Raw genomic sequence first — 11,571 nt, forward strand, 5'->3', positions numbered from 1 at the left:
ACATTAGCTTTCCTGTTCGATGTATATTTTTGTATATTTTTTATGAAAGTACTCATCCTGTTTTTGCCAAGCCTGGCATTACACACTCCTGTTTTTTATGGTCTGCTATGACACAAGACCCATACAGGATATCATATGCCTTCCATGCTGGCCTCCCCATTGTTTGTTTTATCCAGGAAACAGGATATTCACACAGAGGAGAGCAGACCAGCTGACCACAGGCTACAGCCAGAAGGGTTAGAGGTTAATTTTACAACAACAACAACAACAACAAATCATAGAAGAATTGTTCTATCCTTTCAGTTAAAGGTGCACCACAGGTATCACTGTGGTGTCCACAATCTCATGTTTTCCAGATAACATTACCAACTCCAATACAAGTCACTGATCAGCAAATCACTAATGTTTACATGTCAACAGCCCCACACCAAGTTTACACCAGTCAGCAGATGTCTAGTAAAAGACATATCGGCCTATATGCGAGTTCACAGGAGGCGTGAATTAAGAATTAATTTACACCCCAAAAGACCGAATTAGCAGTTTTTTTTAAAAATTGATACAGTCAATATTAAGCATAAAATATACAATAGAACATTTAAAGCCACAAATAATGGAAGTATGTATTTTAAAGCAATAAAAAAGAGCGAAGTTTACAAGTTATTAAGATATCAAATCCGACCGCTTTCAGAAAAGCTCGTTACAGGTGATCATACAACCGAATATCTCTCTACGATTAAATTGAATGCCCGAAAAGCTCTAACGTTTCATGTTTGTGTGAAAATGAAACGTTTCTCACCTTGTGTCTTTTGTTGTGATCTGATCGCTCCTGCGTATTGTCTGAGCGCAGAGCGTCTCATTCGCCCGGCACCGATCAGTCAAATAAATCCACCCCTTTCTCTAAAACAAAAAAAGCAGACTTTCAAAAGAGAGACAGAGTGAAAAAAAGAGGTTGTTTGTCAGAGTTCATTAGAGATCGAGCCGAAAAGTGCAGGAAGGGAAGCCGCTGCCTGTTCGGCATAATAACCTTGTCTCCGACACTCAACTCAGTCAGTCCCATCCATTCACACTCCCCGCCTCCTCCTCCCCACCGCTACCTTCCACACATTCAGGATGGGACAGATGCGTTCCCCTCGTGCACTGCCTCAGCGCACGGCGGTGGAGCAGCGCTCTCTGCTGCGTCAACGCTCTACTGACACCAGAAAGTAAATTTTAAGTTAAAATTTATTTTTATTAACTTTTTGTATAAATACCATCATGAGAAAAAGAAACTGTCCATTGATTAGTTAGTTTTTGTTGTTTCTAACATATTATTATATTATTTTGATGAGTATTGGTGAAATAGTACAATATCGGCCATTCATACATCTGACTAACAATATTAATATAAAATCAATATTTTTGTATCAGCAATGGATTCATATATTTATATTCATATATTTGAATGGCTCCTATCTATCTATCTATCTATCTATCTATCTATCTATCTATGTTGTACTGTACTGTCACATATTTCAAATAAGGATTATTACAAACCTGGTTTAACATTTGGAAATATTGTAGTTCTTCAGTGACTACATTGAAAGAGAAAAGAATATGAAAGTACCACATTGTTGTGGCTTCTGCAGGCTAAACAATGGAAAAGGACAGTAATCCAGAGAAACTGCAGCCTTAAGGAAATGGGAGGGATGAGACTATCCTGTTTATTATTAACCAGTGGAACTAAGTGTCAGGGCAGTGGGTGACGTTATCTCAGCTGTGCATACACACACAGAAGAGATTAAAAAAAAGCAGATTCTTCTTCATGTGTAGGTGAGGCCCAGCTGTATTACTCATGCAAAATGCTTTCTTCGAAATCTTAATGAGTCACCCCAGAGACGGCCCCCATCCCCCTCCCCCATTTGTGAGGATTTCTGCAAGCCCATGATTAGGCTCACCCTGGTGCCATGTGTGCTCCAAGTAACCCCCCCCCCATGCACACACACACACACACACACACACACACACACACACACACGCACACACACACACACACACACACACACACACACACACACACACACACACACGCGCACACTAAAGCTCTGCTTGGGCTCACTCCCATTAAGATTAGCCCACTAGCTATTGTTCTAATGACACTTCATATTAGCTATACTCTCATTTTGATCACTGAGTTATTTTGTTGTGATTTTAGAGACGTGTGGAATTCTCTGTAAATTGTTTTAAATATTGCAAAGTTTTGAGTAAACAAAAATATATAAAACAGTGTTGTGGTTAAATAGGCAAAAGTTCATCGCGTGAACATGCCAAGATTTGGATCATATATTTCTAGGAAGATCACAATTTCAAAAACTGATTTACTTGATGACAATGACAACAAAAAACAGATTTAAAGCCCAGATTTAACAACTGAGAATAACTGAGACTGCAGTGTGGGGACCTTTGTTTTGCAGAGGGAGGAAAATATGAATTTTAAGTACAAGGGATTATGTTGTGCTCGTGGAACAGATGTTAACATGGAGAGGTCTGCCCTCATGAGAGCGGCCTCTGACTGACACACTGTCCCTCAGTCATTGGCCTATTGTCCATGTGCATCCTGTTCTCTGAGTCTTCGGTTGCAGATTGTCCCCACCCCCTCCAGAATAGATTAACTCTGCCCCCCTGCTATCAGCCTTGACCTTGATGGACTGGTAATGTCATGTTCTTTTTTGCTCTGACAGACATTCACTTCATGCTTCCCTTTAAAGAAAACTTGCATTTATGAATAGCTGGAAATTAACAAAAGATGGTTGACAATAAGTAACATCAACAATAAGTGAGCACTGACCCCTCCACCCCGTGTCATCCTCTTATCAGGCCTCTAAGCAGGTCAGCTGTTGTGCTGCTGTCCTCATGCCACCACTCTTTATTCTTCTTGATAACTTGGTCATTTCAGTGTGTCTTTAGTATTTTCCAGGTCAGGGTGAATGAGTGGAGTAGTTCCTTGCTGTGTGTTACCCCTTCCAAACATTTTAAAGTGATCAAAATATTTTCTTAGGTCTGCGCAATAGAAAGAGCATTTCTCATTTTTTGTTACAATTACCAAGTTTGGCGAATGACTTGAGGATGACCGAGAAACATATACAGAGCCACGTGATGAGCCACAGCTGCCCATCTAGAGTGCAAATGCAGGCTACAGAATTAAACCGCAAATGTTTTTCTTGAAAATGTGGTCACACAATGAGTTGAACATTGGTAATATTAAAGAGCAAGGCATTAAAATAACCAAATAGTTCTGTGTTATTCCTGCATTTTTGTCTGCAGGTGTTGTGGTGCTCAGATTTAAATATGTTAAGCCAGGGTTTTCTCCCTGTGTGTCTTGTCATTCAAAATGACCACGAAAATGTCATCTGAATGATTCTGTCCACAAATATATAATAAAATATTTAATTTATCATAGTCAGTCACAAAAGTTTATGATCAGAAAACAAAAACAACACAATTACCTGTAAAATAAAGCCCGAGTTGTGGTTTCTCTATGACTAACATCATGCAAGGAAGCCACCTAAAAGCATCTGCAAACCTCATGGACTTTCTGAGTGTTCTTCAGCTAGTGCTAGGTATGGCTAAGTCAGATTAAGTTAAGAAAAAATACACTTTTGAACAAGATATTAAAACTCAAAATGTGGTGTAGAAAAGGGGTATGATACGTTGTCAGGAGATTCCTGGGTGCTTATCTTGTTTACATTACAGTATTAAGTCCCATCTGTTGCATGTGATAAAATATAACAAGAATATAGTATAACAACAATTATCTTTTAACGCACATTGAAGCAATATCTATCTTTGATATGTAAATCATCATGTCACATAAAATGTCATCTCACAGTTGGCCTATTCTTCTGTCAGTCTTGGAAACATTAAATTTGTTCCATTAAATTGAATTTAATTATCTTATATTCAGTGTTTTCAGATCAAAACATTTCCTGGATGCTAGTTATGACGAAATATTTTTGTGATTTCCAGAACTGGTCATGGGTGTCATCAACTTTGCCATATAGCTGCTGAGAGGACTTGCGTCTGTGTCCTCAAGCGCTCTGACTCCTTTTGTTGGCTTGGTGTAATCAAGTTATCGTTAGTGAGAGCTAAAGGGCAGACTGCACAGGATGTGTAAGACCACTGTACTAGGATGTCTATTTTCAGGGTAATCAAGACGTTGAAAGTCTCATGACTTTTCTTTTGGCTGCTCAGGTCAAAACAGTAGCTATGTGATCACACTGTGAGAGCATCTAAACCTTTAGCATGTTTTGCAATTATCAGAACACAGCTGAAAAAACGTGTAGGGAGCTGAGTAAGGAAACTTTGCCTAAAAACTAGAAAAAAGTAGTATATCAGAGGATACATTTAATGGACTTCCTGCACTTTATTTGCTATGCCACATAGAGTTTCTAGCCTTTTTACACTGCGGTTCCGCCTCAGCGCCGTAACGAAGCTCTGTCCTCATGCCACCTTTGTTCCGGCGTTGCAGAAGCAAAACGTGAGCAAGGTGTAAACAAACAGCGTGTGCTTCAAATACACTACCTCCGATGCCGACTCAGAGGCGGAACAGCCCCACCATTATGCCTCTGTGCGTTCTATAAGACGGAACGTAACAGAGGCGTAATAATCCTGCCTTGAAATGGCAGTGTAAAAAGCCTTTTTATCACTCACCAGGCTGCTTGTCAACAGTAAGTCAAATGGCCTGTTTAAGCTGTTAGAGTACCACCATGTGGAGAAGATCGCTTGGGCATGTTAAACTGAGAGGAGAGGTTCAGACAGCGTCTGTCCTATTGTTCAAAGTTTTCTCAAATTCCTTCAATTTTTTTGTGAAATATTGTTGTCCAACCCTGTCAGAACTTATTTAAACATATATGAGAGGGGAGAGCCTAAACTTTTTTCATATTTTAGTGAACTAGAAAATGACTTTAAAGTAAAGTGTAATTTGTCTTTGGCGCCCTCTGGTAAACATGTTCAGGTACTGCAATAGCCAAGAAAATCACAGTGACTGTTTTGTTGAACCCATCTCAAAGCTGAGCCCAAAACTATTAATCTTTTTTATTAGTCTTTGTCTTTTTTATCTGCAAATGCTTCAGTATGAGCAGTGCAGTAGCTACACACAGCCCTCAACTTGATCACCTGGCTTTCAGCTGTGTACTTCAGCTTGCAACTCAGCTGCATGATAATCTGTATACTCCAAGGCCCTGTAATCTGGCTGACCCTGAACTCAAACCACCTAGGCAGCAAAGACAAAAGTGTCCCTGCCTAAATAACATACAACAAAAACTAAGTTTTGTAATCATGTTATGCGTGCTATTAATCTCTGTGTTTAGGCCTTTATGGTAGGTATGACCTTAACTATATTTGCCCTCCATTCTGGTTACAACAGCTTTTGAAGCAGGCCCTGAGGTCAAGTTCAACTATCTGATGAACTGGCATGGGTGTAACATGTGACTTACCAATGTAAAAATACAGGAACAAATACCTAGTCAGCATATTGAATGAATTATATGCTCACTCTAAATAAAAGGGATTTGGTTGCTTTTTTCTTATGTGAAACAAGATGGAAAAAAAACATTTTTAATTATGTCATACATAAAGCTGACCTTATACATATACCTTCATATATTGTCAACCCACCTTAATTTTTCTAGCATTCAAACACAACAATTTGGCCCAAAGTGATACACACAACACAACAACATTTAAAAAGAGCAGAGGAAGAGGGGGAAAGAAAACACTAAAACAATTTTTACACAGCAAGGTCCTACAGAGACAAAGAGTTTTTTGAAAGCTTCAGCAGTGTGTTTTTTCACTGGCCATGTAGCATTCAGTAGACCTGGATTTAGGGAAAGACAAAGTGCCTTAGCGCACAGAAGAAGAAAAAAAAAAAGAACACCATCTGCATGCGGTAAAACATTTATAATCCCTGGTCAGATTAAAATTGTATTTAATGTGTCCAGAACTGAGGTAAAAATACTAAACCTCTGTCACTGTAATGTGTTTTATCCATTTAAAAGGCATGAGTAGGATTAATTGTGCTCTAGGACATAACTACTTTGAAACCATCAGATGTACTGCATTTTCCTTCACCGCCACAGCTCTAAATCTCCATTCACTGTCTCCCTTTTAACCCTTCGAGGAGGGCACTCTTGATTTCACACGCATTTCACAGGCTTTCTTGCACATTTGGCCATCTTATAGGGAAGTTTAAAAAAATGCTATCTACCAGAGGGGCGCAGAATAGGGCACTTTTGAGAGGGAGTTAGCTTTCAAAGCTTCAACTAGACTTCTAAGAACTTTTTAACTGATAATAACATTATACTGCATTTGTTTGATAAGTTTACAAACAGAAATGCAAAAATGACATTGTCTGTTAATAAAAACAGACATTTGGGATCCAAAACTAGCCAAAGAATAAAAAAACAACATTGCAACAATAACATTCTTTTGGGGCGGCTGTGGCTCAGTGGTAGAGTTGTTTGTCTATCAATTGGAAGGTTGGTGGTTCAGTCCCCAGCTCCCTCAGTCTACATGTCGAGGTATCCTTCAGCAGAACACAGAACCCCAAAAAGCTCCCAGTGACATAGCCATCAGTGTGTGAATGTAATTAGTACTGACTGACAGTTGGGCACTTGACATAGCAGCCTCTGCATCAATGACGGTGTGGGATAAATGGATAAGTACAATCCATTTATCATTTGATCACAAAGCATTACAAAAAGCTGCAATGTTAAATACAGTATAAACAAATGAACAAAGTTAAAGGTATAATGTCGAACTTTTTCATTTTAATAAATGTATTTTAAGTCACCATTTATCACTGAATGAGTTAACACAATGGTGATTGAGCCTATTGTCCAGTATATTGTATTTTTATAGACTGGGTGTCTGTGGTGACATTTGTGGAAAAAATCATAAGCGGTGCCCAGTTAGTGACGCATTTTCCATCACCCAGCCATGGTTGGTCTGTCAGAGAGTGTATGTGGAGCTAAGTGGCTGCACTTCTGGTTTCTGTAAGCTTTGCGAGGAAACAGTAAAATCTACTATGGCTAAACAAACAAGGAAAAGATCGATTACTAACTACAGATACTTCTTCAAAAATAAGTGAAAATCCAAAGAACAAGAAACAAATTTGACACTCAGATGAAGGCAAACAGTCTACAAACGAAAGCGAGAAAAATCAAGAGTTAGAACCATGGCAAAAGGAGACAGCTGTAAATTTCTGGTGAAATTGGTAAGTGTGTTCCCATAATAACAGTGATTTCCAGTGGGTGGCACTGAAGAACACATAACTGAAATAGTCAAGATTGTATCCTGAAGTGATGAAGAGCAGGAGGTCTGAATGGAGGAGTAAACCACTTCAGGGCTTTGACATTTTCAGAAAAATGTAAATGATTTGTCTGAATTAATTAAAACTGCTAAAACGGGTTGGATTATCTGTATTAAAACATACAAATTAGTTACTGTTCTCTTGAACTTTATTTTTTTAAGGAGCCTTGATTCATACACATATGCAGTTTTACATGCATCTCTGATTGATCTGGATTGCCAATTCAGAAAGTTTAAGTTTAAATTGTCTTTGTTTAAACTCTTGCTGTCACTATGAAGTTGCCATACTGCAGCTTGATGGCAAATGGATGAACTGTTGGTTCAGGCTAGTACTTAACCTAATCAGAAAACAATTAACAAAGAAAATACAACATGGTAAACTTTTAAAGTGCTCTTAAATGAACTTGCTTTTTCCTTCTTCTTCCATCGTTAGATTAATTGACTCTAATCTACAAAAGGAACAATATGACTTAGAGAAATAATTTACATTAAGCAGGAAAAAAGTTCTCTTCAGTCCAGGACTAATGATCTAGGAAGTCCTAGAGACAGCCATTGAGGTCTAGGCTCTGGATGTAATTCATCTGAATATCAAACATAAATTAATTAGAGAGGTAAGCAAATCTGTACTATTCTGCATTAGATCCTGTGAGTAACTCATTATCCTTGGGAACACACAATATTGCTTTGAATTGGCCTTTGTGTGCAGACAACCTGGCCTTGTAATGAGTTGCATCCTTGCACACTAAGCTGCCAAATTAATTTTTATGCTCCACCCAGTTATGGAGCACAGAGACAAAGGAGGAAGTCTTTTCTGACTTTTCTTCACTGCGTCCTGTACGAAGCTTAACACAACTAAAAACCATGTTTTCTTACTCCACTCCATCTGTGCCACGCATTACTATTGTTTGACCTGCTAAATTGTAATTTTTTTGCATTGTGAGTGAAACATTTTTGCTGGTAATACAAAACAAAACAGAGTACCCCAAAATACATTCCGTCCTTAAAAATATAAATGATTAAACCTAACTGAAACAAGATGATTCTGGATTCCAGTTTTATGTTGCTCACAGGGTCCAAAAATAGCACCCGCCACTCGCCAAATGCGGGTAAAAATCTAATTTGGCGACTAAAATAAATTAGGTTGGGCGTCAGGGGCGGTGTCCTCCCATTACTACAAAACACGTTGGCGGACCGTGGGCGTTCTCTGTTTACTGCTATGTATCCTTTGGACAGTCACACAGCCACCCCGACAACACCAGGTTGTCGGGGTGGCTATGTGACTGTACTCTACAGGGGGCTGCCGGACAGGGAACTGACGCTACATTAGCTGGCTAATGAGGCCTTGCTACAGCAGCTAATTATTGAGTTTCCATGTTGTGGAGACGTATTTTCAATTCACTTAGCCTCGCCATCACTGCATCTAAATTACAGTTTTAACCTGCACCACTGTCACTACGGGAGGTTGAGGAGAAGCTAAACACCTGAGACACCTAGCAAGAAACAGCAGAGGCTATCGCTCACAGCTGAGCTACAGTATGGTCACTAGCAGAACAGAAGAGCTTGTAAATGACAGTCGGATGAGCGATGAAGGAGAGAGCCGAGTGCTTGATCAGAACTACTGCAAGTTTCATAGTGCAGTGGATTAATGAGCTGCACTAATGAAAAGTTTATTTTGTTGCAGTAATGAAATAAGTACTCAAGAAAAAAATAATATCAATGAGTGTATACATACTCATTACAAGCAAAAGCCCTGCAATAAGATAAACCTTTATTAATCTCGATATTCTTACAGTACAATAACTTAAGGTAGCCTACTCATTGTGCAGGATGGCCTATTTCAGAGTAATATGTTTAATATCAGTGCAGTATTATTTAAGCATTACTGCATAGGCCTACACCATTTTTTAAATGTGGAGCTGTTTTTAAGTACTTTATATTTTTCTTTAGTAAAGTATAGATACATTATAAGTTCAGTACTAAAGTAAATGTATGATTTCTACCACTGTTTATTATTGACATTATATCTAAGACATTTTTTATGGCCGGTTAAAAGATATTTTGGTCGGTAACATTTTTTGGCTTACCCGCCAATGGCATGTAGACCAAAAAGTTAATTTTGGACCCTGGTTGAGCAGAATGTTAGACCTTCAGAAACTCTAAGATAGAAAGAATACATTGATATACAGCCAGAAACGGGTTTTTAAGATATTGGATGCAGGCGATTGTAAAGTAGTTAAGCTCACGAGTCAAAGAAGGAGGTAAGCAGGCAAATTCAGCAGATTTTTTGTTTCCCAGAGGTGCATATTTATTTACAGTGTCAGTCAATTACACGTGAAACTTATCAGAAAAATAAAAAAACTTAAATTAAATCATAATCAACTCAAACAGTCAGCCACCACATTCTTGTGTCCTGGTCTGTACTGGATCCGGAAAATGATACAGCTGTAGAGACAGATACCACCTGGTGATTCTTGCATTTGAATCTTTCATTCTGTTCATCCATGGCAATGCTCGATGGTCAGTCTCCAACACAAATCTATCACCCAGTAAATAATATTTCAATGTGGCCAATGCCACTTTCACTGCCAATGCCTCTTTCTCAGTAGTCGAATACCTTGTTCCCTTGGGAGAAATTGGGGATGAAGTGACAATACCAATCAGCCAAACCCAGGAATAATTTAATCTTCCTCTTGGTGGTTGGAGGAGGATAGACGGCAAGAGCTTCAATCTTACTCACCTGAGGCTGGATGACCCTATCCCCAATCATGTAATCAGGATACTCCATCTCTGACTTGGCGATGTAACATGTCTGTGCATTGATCAGTCCAGCTTTCTGGATCCTTTGCAGAACATCAGAGAGGTTTTGGATGTGATCCTCCCAGGTCTCGCTGGACACCACAATATCATTGTGGGCCGCCACATACTCATCAGCTCCTCTTACGACTTCATCCACAAGCCTCTGAAATGTAGCTGGGACTCTAAATGTTGTTAAGTCTTTAGAGACCCAGTCAATGGCACCTGCCAATACCCTTCGGCATGTGAGGTATTGAACCCCCAACCTTCCGATTGAAAGATGACCAACTCTACCACTGAGCTCCTAATCCTTCCATTTCCTCAACAACAGTGCAGACCCACAGCTGTCGCAATGTTGTAGGTCTGTCAAACCACTTCAACAAGTTAATGTGAAATACCTGATGCTTCTTATGGCATGAACAGTTCATATGTGACAGGATCTACTTTTCTGCTGATCACATAGGGACCCTGCCACTTGGCTATGAGACGACTGTCTGATGTCAGAAGAAGAAGCAGAACTTTCTGGCCCTCTTGGAAGACCCTCTGGCATGTCGCTTTGTTATAGCTCTGCTTGTGACGCTTCTGAGTCTTGACCAGATGCGTGTCGCCGAGCTCCTGGAAATGTTCAAGTTTGAACACTGCATTGCTTCTCTGGTTAAAGTCTCTCCCAGGCCTCCTTCAACACATCCAGTGGACCTCGAACTGCATGCCAATATGGGAGCTGGAATGGAAAAACCTGTTGATGCTTGATGCACCTCTCTGTAGGCGAAAAGGAGGAAGGGAAGCCACTGGTCCCTGTATTGCCTGGAGTCTTCCACAAAAGTCCTTAGCATGGATTTCAGGGTTTTGTTGAAAAAGGTTTCACCCACTTTGTCACAATAGTAACCAGTCTGTAAAAAAATTTCAAATTTCAGCATGGGAATGGTTGAACCACAAACCATGCTTCCTGTTTTATCAGTGACCGCATTAGCTGTGTTACTGTTCACATTCAATCTAGGAAGATTTTGAAGATCATTCACAAATAAGTTCTTAGTCACACTATGAATGTCAACATGCTTTGTCCACCTGTGTTCTTTACAGTACAGTCGGAAATCTTTGCTTTGCATAAAATGTGCTGTTAAAGCCAAGGTTACCGATATGAAGTTAAATAAAACGTGTAATTATGAAAATTATTAAAAAAAACAGCCCAACATTCCTTTAACATGAAATAGATAGGCCTTATTGAAATCTTCAATTATAATTTCCACATGCATATACACACCCTTATAACCAAGCTTAAAACTAGAAAGAAAACAAGGCTCTGTTAAAAATGAAGCAGATGAGGACAGTGACCCTGTGGAACAAATATCATGGCTTGTTTCATGGCTCAGAGCTGTTATCACCACAGTGAAAAAAAAAACTGTAAAAGCTCAGCAGACAGAAACACATCCATTG

General features: G+C 39.3%; 1 protein-coding gene across 1 annotated transcript in view; it reads right to left on the reverse strand.

Moving 5' to 3' along the window:
• The window catches only part of frmd4ba (FERM domain containing 4Ba), a 41,592-nt gene extending 40,585 nt beyond the window's left edge, over positions 1 to 1,007 (reverse strand). Inside the window, exon 1 of the mRNA XM_069678030.1 lies at positions 797 to 1,007. The gene's annotated coding sequence lies outside the window, so the exon portion shown is untranslated. The remainder of the gene's footprint in view (positions 1 to 796) is intronic.
• Positions 1,008 to 11,571: the final 10,564 nt, after the last annotated feature.

Source organism: Semicossyphus pulcher, unplaced genomic scaffold, assembly GCF_022749685.1.
Source record: "Semicossyphus pulcher isolate SPU_LCO1_2020_fin unplaced genomic scaffold, fSemPul1.0.p SCAF_3, whole genome shotgun sequence".
NCBI classification, from domain to species: Eukaryota; Metazoa; Chordata; class Actinopteri; order Labriformes; family Labridae; genus Semicossyphus; species Semicossyphus pulcher.